The sequence below is a fragment of the Brachyhypopomus gauderio genome, chromosome 2, assembly GCF_052324685.1.
Source record: "Brachyhypopomus gauderio isolate BG-103 chromosome 2, BGAUD_0.2, whole genome shotgun sequence".
Lineage (NCBI taxonomy): Eukaryota > Metazoa > Chordata > Actinopteri > Gymnotiformes > Hypopomidae > Brachyhypopomus > Brachyhypopomus gauderio.
The window spans coordinates 35094887-35113033 of record NC_135212.1 but is presented as its reverse complement, the minus strand read 5'-3'; the positions used below and the strand labels follow the sequence as shown (position 1 = coordinate 35113033).

At 43.4% G+C, this 18147-nt stretch overlaps 1 long non-coding RNA gene across 1 annotated transcript; it reads left to right on the top strand.

Annotated features, from left to right (window-relative positions):
- Window positions 1-484: 484 nt before the first annotated feature.
- On the top strand, window positions 485-3011 carry LOC143508876 (uncharacterized). Its single transcript, XR_013129521.1, has 2 exons — window positions 485-525; window positions 2676-3011. It is a non-coding gene; the product is annotated as an uncharacterized LOC143508876 (long non-coding RNA).
- The last annotated feature ends 15136 nt before the right edge of the window (window positions 3012-18147 follow it).

Sequence of the window (18147 nt, the reverse complement as noted above, 5' to 3'; positions counted from 1 at the left end):
GATGAATTGATTAAGGTAGAGAAATTGTTTTTCCTTGCTGATTTCACTTCACTGTTGTAATTCTGCAATGTTGTTTTATAAATATCAAAATGTACTTGCAATTTTGACTTTCGCCAACGTCTCTCAGCCTGCCTACAATCTTGCCAAAGTTTTACAATAGATGGAGTGTTTCTCTAGGGCATCTTAATTTTACCAGAGATTATTTTAGTTACCTTTGGTGCCACAGCATCAATACAGTTCCTAACTCTGTGAGTCTGTCTCAAAACCTAGTGAACTCTCTACATAGACAGCATCTTACGTCATGGGATGCGCGTTCCTGACAAGTAGGCTGTCTCAATTCTTAGATACCTTAAAAATGCTGTCTACTAAGATACCTTAATCTGACCCTGTAATAAGTCAGCATTAGACCCTTCCTCAGCCAGTAAGTCAATCCCATGATGCAACGCGGGGCAGCACGACACAGCTCAACTTTTTTCATCATGGCGGACGGAAGAAGGACGGCCAGCGGCGTAGTCATTTTCAAATGTAAGTTATTTAAGTTTTTATAGCGTAAGTGTTGTATTTTATGGGTTTTCTTGGCATAACAGAACACAAATTAGCGATTTATTGGGTTAGTCGGTGGCCTTTTTCCAGTGTTTTATATATAGATGGGTTAGCATTTATGCTAGCGGGTTTTGAAGCGTCAGAGCACTGTTTTAGATGGGCTGATGCTAACAGCTGATGCTAACAGCCCATCTAAAAGCGTTTTTTATCAGTCACTGTAATATTTTATTAGTTATCTTAGTTATTCCTTTCTTGTATAGTTTGTTAGCCCTGCTGGGTTAATAGGACATGTATGTGGGCTTTTTAAAGTGATAACCAGTGTTCAGGGCCCGTATTTATCAAACTTCTTAGAGTGGAATTTTGGACTTAAGTGCTGAAAAATTCTTAGATTTGCTCCTACTCACAGAGTTAAGTGTAAGTGCCAGTTATCAAAACTCTCAAGTATAAGAATCACTCTTACTCTCCCGAAAAGTTAAGACTGCTCCAGAGGACTCATAAGTCGTTAAGAGTTGCCACTAGGGGGCTGAGATGGCACTGAGAAGACAGAGACGCGTGCGAACCTTCATTTTAGGTACACATTTCAATTTTATGGATATATAAATATGCACACAAATATGCACAATGCACAAATATGCACAATAATTAGGCATTAAGATAAGCATGGGTTAAATTTTTTTTTCTTTTTTTCGTGCAAGAGTGTAATATTCATGCTGCGATTTTCATACTTTAATTTTAAGCTTTGACTTCTGCCTTGTCAGTTATTGTATGTCATTTGGGAGTGAGTCCTCTGCCAGACTTCTTTCAGATGCTCACTTTTCCTCCGGCCATTCATGACTGGTGGTGTTTGGAAGCGCTGTCAGAGAGGGAGGGGCTGATGGAGAATCTGCGCTCAAGCCAGCAGGGTCGGGAGCACGAGCTTTAATACTGACAGATGCAATTATTTTATTAGCATCACAGTGTTTGTGTGCAAACCTAAATAAATTTTAAAAACATTGTCTTTGAGATATACTTTAGAATTTCATTAATGCAGGATCCATTCCACATATCACCACAGTGTCTTCCCCCATGATACGCTGCACCACCTCACAAACTGCGCTAAGAGGCTTGCCCGGTGGTCCTCCGCCTGAATGTGATTCAGTTAGAATGTATGCAGTATCCAAAATAAATCAGAGAAAACATATGAATAACAAAAGAAAGAAGGAAACAAATTTTTTATAAAGATTATTTATTAACTACGTAAATACGCTGTGTTATTTTACAAAAATCATGACTGCAACATTATTAAGTTAAATTTGAAGGTATTTCAACATTTTCTGAATTTTATCTTGACATTTCTCAGGAAATATTCTTGAACATGAAATCCGATCCAGTGATTGGTTCTTGCAGGGAGTTTTGAAACGACGTCATCCAGGATCAACTTTGCGGTACAGCCAGGTGTCGTAAATCAGCTCTGAGACTGACACTTACGAATTGCTCCTACACTTCGCTTAAAGTGAGACTGAGAGGCTTGATAACTAACTTTTAGTCTCAGCTTTTAACTAAGAATTATTTTAGACATAAGTCAATTCTTAGCAGCATTCTTAGGAGTAATTCTAAGAAGTTTGATAAATACGGGCCCAGATATACAAATGATTTCCACTCTTAGGGACCAGATCAGCAATCGAAGCCTTTATAAAGGCTCGAATAAAATGATAGGTTTGTGGCAAATAAGTTGATAGAAAACCTGCTTTAGAAAACTAAATAGTTAATACGTAACTAATGCATTGTCAGTTACAGTATAAGCTAACATTAAGCTAATAATTGCTTAATATTCATGCATTTAGGCATCTTTCTAAACTATTTAAAATTAGGTAGATATTGCAAAATGTTTGATTACACTCGAAGCATTTGTGTAGAACACTGACAATACAACAATGTTGTATTTTCCTGAATTATAAAGCATCTTAATGCTGGCAGTGCAAATGTATAACATTTAATGAAAACAAAACTGATTTATTTGTTTCTGGTTTAATAAAATCACTGGACACCAGCAATGTTGGCACAAAGTTGCTCCCGTAATTGGTGGCCACTGACAGCTGTAATGTCGTCCTCTTCCTGCATATAAGCTTCATCTTCATCTGCTTCCTCCTCAGGCTGAACAACATCTCCTGCTCCCATGCAGATGTTGTGCAGAGTGACACAGGCAGGGGCTTTGATTCGCACATGGCACCCATCTATTGCACCAACTACAGAGTTGAAAGCTCCATGGTTTCCCAGCCTCACAAAGCCATCAGATATGCTCTGCAGTTCTTCTGGTTTTGGGTGCCGGATAACTTTCAGAAGGATTCGCCGCATTTCATTGGCCACTCTGTGAATTACATGGTGCACTGTAGAACGGGGCATAGAAAAATCACGGGATACAATGCGGTATGATGTGCCACAGGCCAACCAAAAAAGAAACCAACACTTCGATGGCTCCCCCCCAACCATGGGTGCTCTCATGGTTGATGAGTTGTAAAAGCACTTTCAGGGATTCACGGTTCAGGCGAAAGTCAGGCTTGGTGTTTTGGCTTGCTCATTAGGGTTCTGGACCCATAGTAATGTTAACCTTTTAAATCCTGTAAAGCGCTTTGTGACATGTGTTGTGAAAAGCACTATACAAATAAACTTTGATTTGATTTGGGTGTCGTCCAGGAATATTCTCAGAAGTGGTACACTTGTGTTCAGAGCACAGTATCTTGTAGGTCTTTCTCCCTGCAAGAAATGGAAAAATAACTTTTAGTGTGTGTGTGTGTGTGTGTGAAGTTATTTTGCGAAACAGAAAAGTGATTTACTTCGTGTTTAAAGAATATCACTTATGTTTTGTAAATTAACTGTTCACACAGGTTCTAATTTGATCGATCTATTTATTTATTTATTTAAAATGAATTGTCTACATGTGTATATTTGTATCACTTTGCATAAAATAAAATGTATAAAATGCGTATTTGCAGATGAGTTTTATCCTTTAAAAACACCTTTTATGCTTAAAAGACAGCATTATAATAGGGGGGGATTAATTGTTGAAATCAAGTACAGGAGGAAAGTTTTTACCTCAGAGAATTACCCATTCAAGGACAGAAATCAGCGCTCGTCTTCTTAAATTTCGGCGTCTGGCTGCAGCACGTCGGCTTTCGCGTCTCCGTCGCTCTTCCTCCAGCGCAAAAACAATTAAAATTGCAATAAAAACTGCAACAGGTTAGTCCATAATGCCGGTATAGCGATTACCCGAGGTGTTTACCGCAGTTGAGGTGAGTAAACAGCGGGCGCATGCTGTGGGCGGGGCCAAGTCGTGACGCAGTCGTTGTCTAACTAGAGCGTCCCAATAATGTGCCTTATGAGGCTGGATGGCGGTTAGAACGTTGTCTAGTTAGACAGCTGTCTACACAGTCAGTGCCTACGTAGAGAGCTCACTAGGTTTTGAGACAGACCCTGTGTGTGAATGTTTCAACTAGCTCATTCCCATTTTCTGGGAGGGGAGGGAGGGACTGTATCATGTCTGTGAAGGCCACGGCACTGCCAGCACTGAGATAACGCTTGGTTATTGTACGCTTTTCACTGAGTGTTCTAGTAGATAATGACATATTGAGAAATACACCAAAATGGTCAGAGATTGCAACATCAGTAATTTCAGTATTATTAACCTCTATACGTTTAGAAATGATCAAATCTAAAATGTGGCCATGCTTATGAGTTGGGCCTGATACATGCTGTATGAGATCGAAAGAGTTAAGCATCATCATGAATTCTGAAGTGATTGGATTTGTGGATATATCCATGTGAATATTAAAATCCCCAGCAATTAAAACATAATCAAAATCAATTAAAATCTTTGAAAGCATTTCTTCAAAATCTTCAAGAAAATCTGCATGTAGTCTGGGAGGATGATAGATAACAATCAAAAGAACTGAATAAGTACTGTTGAGTTGTACTGCCAGATATTCAAACGTAGGATGTTCCCCTAATGAGATCTGCTTACAGCGGAATGCTTTATGGTAAAAACATGCAACACCACCACCTCTCTTATTTACTCTGGAGACATTAAAATAGTTAAAGTCGGGAGGCGAAGCTTCATTTAGCACTATTGCTCCATTGCTATCAAGCCAAGTCTCTGTTAGAAAAAGAAAGTCCAGACAGTAATCTTAATTTTGCTATTACAAAAGACTTGTTTGTGAGTGAGCGGACGTTTAGTAAGGAGACTTTGAAGACTTGATGTGTTTGATCAGCATCGCTTACATCACTTGTGCATTTCACTGGGATCAAATTTTGTTTGTTACAATGTTTTGTACCCTTATGTTTTCTTCTGATTACATTTTTATTTCGATTCTGAGAGCCATGCCACTGGCTATTTAAAATAACTGTAATGTAGCACTGACTAGGAGCATGGGTTCCAGTGTGTCAGACCTGAGAAATCACTGAGTGTGCAGGAGAAGTAGGTGAGTTCCTACAAGACTGCAGACTGTAGTGTTGCGGAACCTCTTCAATCTCCTGGAGTTACCTCTGAGACTGTGGACAGATTCTCTGACAGGAGATGGTGGGCTCCTGTGACTGACATTACTGACGTTACTGCTGGCGGTTGGGTGCAGGTTCCACATGTGAGTGATTCCATACATTAGATTATCCACAAGCATTTGAGTCCCAGCCCTGTTAGGGTGAAGCTGATCAGGTTTAAAAAGCACAGGATGCCTCCAAAAGATGTTGAAATTGTCAATGAAGTTTACCTTCCGATGTGCACAGGCTGTAGTGAGCCAGCTGTTTAGAGCCAGCAGTCTGGTAAAGTGACCACTACCTCGACGTGCAGTTGGTATCGGTCCAGAAAAGAACACTTCACACCGGGAAAACTCCAGAATGTCGAACAGATGGTTAAAATCCTGTTTCAGAATTTCAGACTGTTGTTTGTAAACATCGCTAGAGCCGACATGTACAATCAGTCTTTCCGTAGCTGGATGGTCATGCAATATGTGTGGAATCATGGGTATCACTTCACAGACAGTAACACGAGGAATGCAAAAGGCCTTAATACTGTTGCTCCATACATCTCTGATGACTGAGTCCCCAATTAGCAGCGTTTTGAGCTGTGGCAGAGTTCCTCGTCTCCTTTCACCGTTAATGCCTCGGCGGCTAACATGGTTAGCATCCCGATGGCTAGCATGGTTACCACCCTGATGGCCAACATGGTTAGCATCCTGATGGCTAACCCTATTAGCATGCTTATTAGATAGCTGTTGATTGGCACGAATTGCAAGCTGGTGGTTGGGACGACTTTTAGCATGCTTGTTAGCATGCTGCTGGCTAACACAGTTGGCGGCCTGGTGGTTGGTCCGCAAATGGTCAGAGTTATTTGCATGCTTAGCTGCCAGACTGGAGTCGGATCTCTGATGCTGATTGGGGTGTGCTTGATGTCCTTGATGTCCTGGAGAGGGAGGCAGTATGTTGTGATGAGACTGCTCAGTTTCTGCTACTTCAGTTGAGGCGAGAGCTTCATATCTGTTATCGAGAAGAATGTTCTGTTCTGAAGATTGCTGCTTGAAACCTGCAGCGGCGGTGCTGCTGTGCTGGTTTCTGCTACGTTCCTTCCCCCGAACAAGAGTCCAGCGCTTATTATTAGGTCAAAAACCTACATTTTTTTAGTAAAAACAACATAATTTTCAAATGTTTCAAGTTACAATTACTAATTTATTATAAACTATGTCAACTTAATATTTTGTAGATTTTTACATTAACTAAATTTAACCATGTTCATTCTACTTAATTAAATTATGTAGATTATTTTAAACAAGTAAAAACAACTCCATTTTCTTACATTTTAGTTACTGTAATGTTAGGAAGAGACAGAGAGGGATCCTTATGCAAAAGCACAGTGCTCTTTATTTGGCAGATAGATACAACCAGAGAATGCGAGATGTTAATGCATAAACGGAGTTGATCTAATGCCGTTTGTTGAGAGTGGTCTATCCGGTCCGGGGTCGTAACGGGAAGGCAGAGTCCGTACGGTACCTGAGGGCTAGGCAGAAGACAGGGTCGAGGGAACAGGCAGAGGTCGGTACACAGGAGAAACTTCGTGACGAGGTGTTGTGATGACGGTGTATATGAATGCCTGGAATGTGGGCGTGGTGATGAGGAACAGCTGAGTCCTTAATGGCTATCAGGTGACATTCCTGACATTACCCCCCCTCAACGGAGCGTCTCCTGACGCTCCACGACGCAAAGGCGGACGGCTGCGGCCCCGGGGGGCAGGAAAATGTGGATGGGCAGCGTGGAAGTCGGCGATGAGCGAGGGACAGAGTACGTCCCGCGCGGCCACCCAGGTCCTCTCCTCAGGACCGAAGCCCTCCCAATCGACGAGGTATTGGAGACCACCACGCCGACGTCGGGACTCCAGCAGCTCCCTGACGATAAACGCCGGCCGACCGTCGATGTCCAGCGGCTCCGGGGGACTGGCAGGAACAGATGAGACAGACATGGGGCTGTAATGGACAGGCTTAAGGAGAGACACATGAAAGGTGGGATTAATGCGATAATGAGGGGGCAATTGAAGTTTGTAGGTTACGGCGTTAACCCTCTTCAGCACTTTAAACGGTCCGATGTAACGTTGACTGAGTTTACGGCAGGGCTGATGCAGGTTGAGATTCTTAGTGGAGAGCCATACTCGCTGACCAGGGTGATAGATCAGGGCCGGGAGACGACGGCGATCAGCATACATGCGGCGGGTATGGAGGGCACGTCTCAACTGAACGTGAGCTTGTTCCCAGGTCCGAGCACTGCGCGTCAGCCACTCGTCTAGTGTAGGGATATCAGAGGGCGTCTTATCCCATGGGAAAACCGGGGGTTGATAGCCATAGACGATTTGGAAAGGAGTGAGTTTGGTTAAGGAGTGTATTATGGAGTTGCGTGCATACTCAGCCCAGGGGAGATATTTATGCCAGTCTCTCTGAGATGCGCAGTACTGGCGTAGAAACCGACCCAGTTCTTGGTTGTACCGCTCCACCTCACCATTGGACTGGGGATGATATCCTGACGTCAGGCTGGCTGTCACTCCGAGCAGTTTGCAGAACTGGGTCCAGACGCGTGAGGTGAACTGAACCCCTCGATCGGACAGGATGTCTTCTGGGAGCCCATAGATCCGGAAGACGTAGTGGAAGATGTCCGATGCTGTTTCCATGGCTGTAGGTAACTTGGGGTGAGGAATCAGACGACACATTTTCGAAAACCTGTCCTCTACAACAAAGATTACGGTATTGCCTCCTGAGACAGGCAGATCTGTAACAAAGTAGACCGCTATGTGTGACCATGGCCGACGTGGGATAGGTAACGGGAGGAGTTTACAACTCATCGCACAACATGGGCAATGACGTCACCCTCTGGCACCGCCCCATTGACCTAGCCACGCCTTTATGCAAAGACCGCCTCTGCATATGTTATATGCACACTCATAACAAGAAACAATAGACAATATATAATATCTTACCATGTAAACATAAGATGACAAAGTTTTCTTAGATAAGCAAAATCTTCTCTGATGCTAGATGTACACTGTAAAATATTACAGCTACATTATGTTATGTGAACTCACTTCTTTTCAGTTCCAATTGCCATGGTAAGTTTAGGATGTTCAACTCAAGTTCCTTCGTCTTAAATAAAAATAACTTAAAATACCACGTTGTCTTAACTTCCGGTGAGTTTTTCAGAATTGCCCAAGTTTATTAGGGGTCCAAGCACCGAAGGTGCTGGAGACCTATTGTATTTGTTCCGATTATTATTATTCTTCTTTTTCTCCGCTAAAACGCGTTGTACAGACCAAACCGTAAGTCCTACAGACTTCTCCTTTGGCCAAGTGGTAGAGGACACCTCCGCGCACAACGCCAGCCCGATTCGCCCCATAGGTAGCACTATAGCGCATACAAACGCGCAAAAAATTTTCACGCCTACACCGTATGTCATAAACAAAAAAATCCAACTGCATCTGATCGTTCATCTTCCATTCTACAAAAAAAATTTGAGCCATAAGCTCCGCCCCTTAGATTTCGAGCTAATTTGCATAATATGCAAATATGCACACATTTTTGAGCGTGAACTAGTCCCTGGATTTTTCACATACATGCACATATGTGGTATCAAAATGTTCACAAGAGTCTGAACTTGGATTCTAGCAGAGCAAAAGTGCACATTTCTGCACATGGGCGTGGCCACATGCCTCACAATTCAAAGGTAAAAAATTCCTTCGACAAAAATCCACATATTCTGCCATATCTCAGGCATGCTTTCACGTATTCACTCCATATTTCATATACATGCACCTATTTGGCAGACATGCACACCTAGGTGGCGCTATAACGGCCAAAAAACTCCTGACACACCGATTGGCCAAATAACTCCAAACTTGGTATGCATCATCTATATGCACCTACGGCACAGGTCCTTGACCTGCACCATCATATGTCCAATATGGCCGCCGCTATCAACCAATCAGCTTTCAATACACCTTTCACAAGCTCATCATATGCCAAATAACATGAAACTCACATATTATGTTCATCTACACACCCTCTAATACATATTAAAGTATGATGGGAATTGCTCCTACATGCTTTCATGTAGAAGGACAATCATGATCTCATATGATTCTACGCAAATTCCCTAACAACTTTGTCATTGCAAGTGCTTTGCAAAAATGTACAGATTTTTGTGTATTATCCAATATGTATAATTTACACTTTTCATACTAGTCCTAGAATTTTCACTCCATCACCTCAAATCACATATTATAATATCCAGCAGCATGTGAAATGCAAAACTAGTAGAACAAATTCTAAGATTTTTGCAATTTAATATTTTTATATGCATCACAATGGTACCGTCATGACACATGAAGTGCATATTTCAAAACTCCCCCATATTATGTCTGATTGTTATGAAAATGGTCAGACACATTCACAAGGCCACTGAGGTAATATCTGTCAAGTTTGAGCCACATCCGTCCACAAATTGCTGTACTGTGAATATTTTCATTTTCCATGCTGAACATGCATGCTGATCAAAGGTCATTCTTTTCCTCAAAAGAGCTAGAGTTGAGCCTGTAATTGTGTCATCTCCATTAGCTCAATGGGTAGAGCAAGGTGCTCCCAGCCTCAACACACATGGACAACGTGGGTTCGAATCCCACATTGGACAGTACTCCACCATAAGATTAAAGTGCTGCCATTTAGATTCTGTTTTTTGAGCAGGTACTTCATTCACGAACGCGCTTCATATACTTTCATATACATTTCATATAGCTTTACATGATTTTGTGCCAGTGGGTGCCCAAATCTTGCCAAACCTCAGTTTGGATGCTGTAATTGCCGCTTGCAGCTATATTTTAACTTATGTTTGTAAGTTATTGGTTAAAAAAAGGAAAGTGGGAAGATTTGAATATGTAGAGATGTAGGCACCATTTTAGAATTTAGAAAATATTGGAATACTATTTACAACTTTAAAACCATGGGAGCACTGGGCTAACCACTTTTTTACAGCGGCATAGCAATTAATATTAACAAGAAACGACAAAACATCAACTATAGGGAAGTACTTTCAGCGGCGGAGGGACACGCCTGACTCCGGGTGGCAATCTGAATGCAGCGTGATTCACCAAGTGGAGTTTGGCAAGCTGGAGTAGCATTTAAAACGGAACCACACAGCAGCGACAGCGGATGGGTTTTCATTGTTCAAAACCTGCAAAATTGCTCCTAACATATGTTGTGCATTGTAACACTCTATTTATCTGTTGGTGTTGAAGAATTTGTCTTTACTCTTTAGACTCTTTTAAATTATTAAACTATCGTGGCGTTGCCACTGGTGTATAGAGGTGGAGCATGGAGTACGCTACCTTCCATGAGCACTTGCAGCAGTAGGGAGTACGCTAAAAGAGTAAATGTTTGGTTAAATGTGATAGATTATGTTATTATGTGGTTTGTTTTGGTCATACGCAGAGCCGGAGTGGCTAATCGGGAGATTTGGGAGGATTCCCAATGGGCCGGCTCATGTCAATCTCTAGTTTGGGCCGATTGGGATGGAAAAATAATTTTGGGCCGGATTTGGGGATGAAACCCCCGGGCTGAAAAAGTGGCCCACTCCGGCCATGGTCATACGTGTTAGTTCCGTACAGTCACTTGTGTTTATTTTAGCACTGTTAGGCTCACTGTGTTCAAGTCATGTTGGAAGAGTGATGACCTGGGGGGGTATTCCATGAAGCAAGCTAACTCAGTAAGCTGGGCTTTTTAAGACAAGCCTGGCTCATTTTGCTCATATTCGGTTCCACGAAAGAGGCTAGACTTAAGCCTCGCTCAGTTACTAGAGCAACATATACGTTTGAACAAACCTGCTCCGTACCAGGCTAGAGTTGAGGCTTAGCTTAGCGGGACCGCTTCTATTGGCTGAGCAGTGTGATGTCAGTCTCGCCATCCGGAACACTGAATTGAGGAACAAGGTTCCGCTGCAATTCTATCCATTAAATTGCTGTGGATGTAGCATATCATATCATATCTTTATACATTTAATTGAGTACTGTAATTATTAGTTTGGAATGCTTGCAGATATTATTATCAAAATGTAATAATTATATTTCCAAATGCAATTTATATTTCGATCTTCAGAGTTAATCATTGAGGTTTTTGCACATTTTAATGTATTGGTTTAATCTTAACAAATTCAGGTCAGTGTAAAATGGAATACAGTGTCTAATCACAATTATGGTCAACAAACAAACATTAGCATAAACTCTATATCACAAAAATACAATTCTTTATACCTGAGTATTAATAATAACTGAGTAATTTAGGTGAGTATACTTTTAGGTATATATTTATCCCCATACTTCCTCTTTTGTGTTCAAATTACAAGCAAATCATATCACTCCGCAATTCACATATGTTCAGTATAAATAATGTAAATGTGTGGTTAACTTAATGGTGCAAAAAGGAAATGGATACAGACAACTACCTTACCAAGATTTTCATACAGGTGATACAAATAATCCAAAATGTAGGCTATAAAAAGAGCAGCTAACAGTGAAGGCTGATTGACCATGGCATGACCATTTGTAGAGAATCCAGTAGATGAGGGAGCGTGTGTAGTGCGCAGAGCATTCATGCTACCAGCTCCAAGGTCATTCCAGGACAGGACAGATCCACTGGGACAGGACAGATCCACTCATCTTGATCAACTATTTCATGCTAAAATTCATTCAATTCAAAACGAATTGAATTCTCCAGGATTTCCAAATGTCATTGGTGCTATAGACTGCACTCACATCAGGATAAAGGTTCCATCTGGACCCATGGAGGCAGACTATGTGAACTGAAAATCATTTCACAGCATCAATGTACAGGTACATGCAAGTTTTGCCTACCCAACAGAAATTGTAAAGCAAGTCGCTCCATGGGTTTAAACACCTTTCACCCTTTGTCACTTTTGCCATTGTTCTAGATGGTTTGCACCAGCCAATTTCTATTCTCCAACACTGATGCAAAATGGCCCGGCTCGGTGCACAATTCCAGAATATTTCGTGCCTCCTCACTGGCACAGAGGTTTGCCCAAGGTAAGAATACTCCAACCACACAAAATAGTGCAAATTTGGCCTCAGTGTTTAACTCTTCTCCTTATAATCGTAGGTGCTTTTCCTGGCTACTGCTTCGGGATAGGGGTTACCCCTGCCAAACTTTTCTCCTTACCCCATATGCAGACCCTACAACAGATGCCGAGAGGAGGTTCAATCGTGCACATTCAAAGACAAGGGCATGCATTGAGATGGCATTTGGACAGTTAAAGAGCAGATTTAACTGCTTGCACCATCTCAGAGTGACCCTGAGAGAGCCCGTGACATTATAGCAGCCTGTGTAGTTTTGCACAATGTGGCAATACTACAAAAAGAAGAAATGCCAAGAGTGCAGTTGGAGCAATGGGAAGATGACATTTTAATTGCAGACCACATGGATTGTAGAGCTGTGAGGGACATGCAAACACTTTACTTTAGTTAAGGGAATTAGTGATGTGTCGGTCGCGAACGAACCGGTTCAAAGAGCCGGCTCTTTTAAGTGAACGACGAGAGCTGGTTCCCTCTAAGACCGAGCGGGTTCCCGTCTACATTCAGCAGCAAAATAAATTTTTCCAATAAATCACTTTATTGGAAGTGCATTTTTAACAGTAACAATGTATTGAAGCAGGTTCGGTAACCGAGGCAGAAACTGCTTAATCCAAAAATCCCGAGGAGGAAAACTTTATTGATAACGCAACCCTGGCGCGCGACGTCGCCACCCCCCCAGTGTCACTTAAAGGGCCAGACTCCTTGAGTGGCGAAGTGTCCGTTAGGGAACTCGCCGTGAGGAGTAGTAGTCGCTACAGTATCTCCTGACATTACATTTTTGTAGCTGCGCGGTATTATTTGTACATTTATTTGTAAACGTAATACAAGCGAACTGTTCAGTCAGACAGCTATTTGTTGTGAAACGAAATACCATTACAATTTCAAGCATTTTAAATTAGGCTACGTTAGTTAAAATTCCAGCACTTGCAACACAAAGCAACATTAAAGTTCGTCAGGTAAATGTTCCTTCCCCTGTTTTGAGGGGTGTTTCTTTATACTACCACATATCGTTACGGGAGGACACTGCAAAGAATGTCTTGTAAAACGTGCTCGCACTCTCACAGGGTCGCGCGCAACGTGCAGAGTCGAGCGCTACGGTCAGACGCAAAAGTAGAATTGAGACAAAGAAGAAAGCAAAATATATATATTTACTAGGGAAAATAAAAATAGTAATGCACAGTTACTTGGATAAGTAACTTTAATCTGATTACTGCACTGGAAATAGTAGCCCAACCCCCCACCCGGTCAACAAAGTACGTTCGCCACCCCCCCCCCCCCTAATAAGGAGCCATTTGGGAGCCGAAAGAGCCAACTCTTTATGAGGAGCTGAGCCAAAAGAACCGGCTCCCTAAAAAGAGCCGAAATTCCCATCACTAAAGAGAATATTTTGTTTGCATTTGTTCATTAACACAAAACAAGACACCTTTTTTGGAAAGAGAAATGTATTGATTGTCTTGCTGAGCCTGTGGACAGAAGAAACTTTGATTTACTTATCTTAGCATATTAAAGTGAGACATTTTTGCAAATACTCACATCTTTCTCCATTTTCTTTATTTCAAGCTCCAACTTCCGTATTTTTAATTTTTGTACTGCAGATCTGCTTTTTTACATTCTATATCTTGGAGCAAGTACCTTTTGTAGATCTCCCTAATCTCAGATTCCTTCAAGACAGAAGTATAGTCAAGATTGAGAAGTATTTACTACTCACTTGTTCTCTTGCAGAGGTGAGCTCTGGACGTGGAGGCCTGAGGGTTTTCTCTCTGTTCTTCCATTTCCTTTAAACACAACACAAATCATGAGATCACACATTAACACACATTAACAGACAGATACATACACACACACGCCTTACAGCTGGCCTTTCTGAACAGGCAGACACTGTGTCCTCATCTTCCTGTACCATCCTGGATGGTCCGGCAATCTACCCCTGCAAACAACAAATTAAGACACATAAATGTTAATGGTCCTCAGGGTTCAGTCATAAGAAATAGGCTGGTTTATGGTATTCACATCATTGTCAAATACAGGAGGGTCCAAAAGAGTCAGCACACCCCCCACCACTGTAAAATTTTAGTCATCAAGTATACAATAATACTACGATGTAGCCTGCAAGAACAAAAATGTAAAATCTGAGAAACAACTGAATCTACCTTTAACATGAGGCTGTGTATCATGAGGACAGGCAGGATCAGATGATGTTCCTCCTTCAATTCCCACAATGATGGGGCGTCCGCTGTTTTGCTCTAGTCTAAAGCAAGGTCTTCTGCAGGAGTGAGGGCTGCTACAGGAGGCCCACCACCAGCAGCAGTAGTATCAGTTTTCTTTCTGGTTGCTAAAATATTTTATACAGTTATTTAATATGGTGTTTTACCTTTTCCTGCACATCGGACTAATCAACTGTACTTACCATTCTGGAGTATATTTTTATATTTCACCTTGACCTCCTGCCACATTCTCATAACCCCGCTCATGTTACTTCTAAATCAGGAAATTATTAACATTATTAATTTATTATAACACTTTTAAAATGCCAATGAATGGATTAAATTATATGCTCACGCATTTAATCTGTCTGCAATATTCTGCCAGGCAGCTTCTCTGGCTTTATTAATACAGGACGTGTTGCCTTTCTTCATAATAATGTCTTTATATTCCTCATACAGACATATAAGTAGCTCCTGTTCAGCAGAAGAAAAAAAAGCTGCTCGTTCCTTCAGCTCTTTCGACATTTTCTTGCCTTTTCGAATATCGATTAGTTAGGCTGTTTAAATACTGTGTGCACGCGCATGATCGCCGATTACAAAAGCCTGGCTTGAAATAGCGGGATCAGGTTGCGTCTGGATTTCGTTAGTGGAACGGAACTAGACGCAAGTGAACTGTTTGGCTAACTCAAGCGAGGCTTACTCTAATAAGCGCCGCTTTCATAAGCTTGCTTTGTGGAATAGCCCCTTGGTTTGAGCAGCGTATGTAAAATACCAACAAAAATGTTGAGTGACTGTGTGATCCTCTCCTTATTGTCAAAAAAGGAGTTAATATTAGATCATTAACAGATATAGAGAAATTTTAAACTCTCCTGAAAACTTACCTTTTTTCTCTGGCCTTTGAAGCTGGTTAATTTTTGTAATCCTTCTATATTCTTCTTCTTTTCACCCTATATTTTTACCTTATTTTTATTTTTGTCACGTTGAGGATCCCGGCCCCTCCCTTTTGGGCGTGTGTCAACGTTGTCCACATGCTTTGTCTGCGTCAGTGGATATCCGTGGTTAGGGTTCTGTCGTGTGATTAATAAGTCTCACCTGTGAATCGTCTCGTGATCACGTGGGGCTAATGTGGTTTGTCTATTTAATGTGCGCTCGCGCAGTGTCCTGTGCTCGTCGTTGTCTATGGTTTACACGTTGCTGTGTGTATGCTGAATGTTCTACGTGAGCTATTGCGCAATATCTGTGTTTTCCGTGCGCATTCAAGCGCTAAAATAAAAGTGACGTCGAAAGACAAGGATTTCGTGTCTCGTCCTTCGTCCAGCCCAGAACGTCACAGAACGACGAGCCAGGCTATACGACTCGGCCAAAGAAGAGTCAGCGCCCCAGTAAGCGGCATCACCGCGCTTCTTCTTCCCCTCCACCGCGCCGAGACGCCGCCCCTACACCGGAGCAGCTGGAGTCGGACCGGGTGTGCGCCTTCATGCTACGCGGGGTCCGAGTGACCGAGGATCCCGCGTTAAAAGCGGAGCTCTACCAGGGAGTGGTAGACATGTGGAGGAGGCGAAACCCCTCTCCTTCCCGCGCCATCTCGCCTCAGAGGGCAGGCGCCTGCACATTCGGCGCCACCGCGTCGACCCCGGAGGAGGAATTTGGAGAGGGGGAGTCCGAGGAGTAGTCAGAGGAGGAGGAGTACCCCCCTCCACCTGTGGGCCCTTCTCCCGGCACGGGCTATGAGGAGGAGGGGGAGGAAGAAGAGGATTACCCTCCATCCATTTACTCCGCTCCTACCATCGACTATGTTGGGGAGGGGGAAGAGGATGAGGAGTACCCTCAGTCCATATGCGACGACACCACCGTTGACTATGCTGAGGATTACCCTCCGTCCATCTACGGTGAAGAGGAGGAGGAGGAGTCAGAAGAGGAGGACTACCTCCCTCCGCCTGTAGGTCCCTCTCCCAGGGTACAGGAGGACGATGCGTCCACCGTGGATTATGGTGCAGAGGACTATTCCCCGTCCGTGAGGTCTGGAGTGTCGGACAGCGACCCCTACATGGAGGATGAGGAAGAGAGCCTTCCCTCCTCCGTGGGGACTGTAAAGGGGCGGAGGAGAACGCGTCCTCCAGGTCTTCCACGGCCAGCCCCATGGACTGTTCCCGGGGTGAGAGCCCGGCGGAGTCCATGGAGGGGATCCTGGAGGGTGAGGAGGAGAATATGGACACAGAAGAGGAGCTCCCTCGCGGTGCACCGGGCGCGTACGACAGCCGCGCTGCACCGGGCGCGTACGACAGCCGCGCTGCACCGGGCGCGTACGACAGCCGCGCGGCACCTGGCGCGTCCGCCCGCCACGCTGCACCTGGCGCGTCCGCCCGCCGCGCTGCACCCGGTGGAGGGTTCGCGGCGAAGGCAGGAGGGGGACTGCCCAACGCAGCGCCAGCAGCACCAGATCTCTCTCCCCTACTCGCTCTCCTCCTGGCGGAAAGCCTGGCGCCCATGTCATGTGTGTGTGTTCCAGTGTTTGTCAGTCTTCCCCTTTGCGTTCCAAACCCCCTTTTCCTGTTTGTGTCGATGTGTGTAAGCGTGCCTGTTTGTGTGTTTGTTCCTGTGCCGTTTAATGTGTCTAACGTCTTTTCCCCCCGTCTTCCCAGGGAGGGTGTGCTAGGCGATTCGTAGCGGACGCTTCGCCAAGGGCAGTCACCTCCCAGACGCAGGACTGAGCGCGTCGGATCCGCCCATCGTCGTGGGTTCGGGGCACTCGGTCCTGTTGGCACCCCGGGATGGGTAGTGCCCTTGGAGGGGGCGTCTGTCACGTTGAGGACCCCGACCCCTCCCTTTTGGGCGTGTGTCAACGTTGTCCACGTGCTTTGTCTGCGTTAGTGGATATCCGTGGTTAGGGTTCTGTCGTGTGATTAATAAGTCTCACCTGTGAATCGTCTCGTGATCACGTGGGGCTAATGTGGTTTGTCTATTTAATGTGCGCTCGCGCAGTGTCCTGTGCTCATCGTTGTCTATGGTTTACACGTTGCTGTGTGTATGCTGAATGTTTTACGTGCACTATTGCGCAATATCTGTGTTTTCCGTGCGCATTCAAGCGCTAAAATAAAAGTGACGTCGAAAGACAAGGATTTCGTGTCTCGTCCTTCATCCAGCCCCGAGCGTCACAATTTTAATATGTCTATATGTATTTTACTCTACTTGTTTTCGTTATGCTCCGTATTGCACAGCACTTTGGTACTTATGTTGCTGAGTTTAACCAACTTGAAATGTTTTACAGTGTAGAAAATGGCGACCACCAACCCGGGAAAGTGTGTTTTCCTGGGCGCATGCGCAGTTTGGCCTACATAACACAACTATAAAGTTTTTTTTTACATTACTTATTATTATTAAGTTGAAACAAAAACACATTTAAATTGAGAAAACATACGCAATTTCATAATGTTCAATCTACTAAGGCCCAAGTTCATTTTTTTCAGTATACTCTGCAGATGTCTACAATATAACTTCATAGCCACTGTTTAGTTTTAAGTTTTATATCTGAACCACACATAAATAAAATTGCCCAATTGTGCTTAGGGAGTGTGTTACACCAGAAAAAATGAAAAACAATATTGTGGTCAACATTTTGATTGATGATGAATAAAAATCCACACCTCTTCTGCTCAATTCACACCCACATTTACAGACAGGCCTTCACTACAAGGCTGCTATTTAAACCACTGTTGAGCAGACATCCAGACATTCAGAGTGCTGAGAGGCACCAAGCCCACC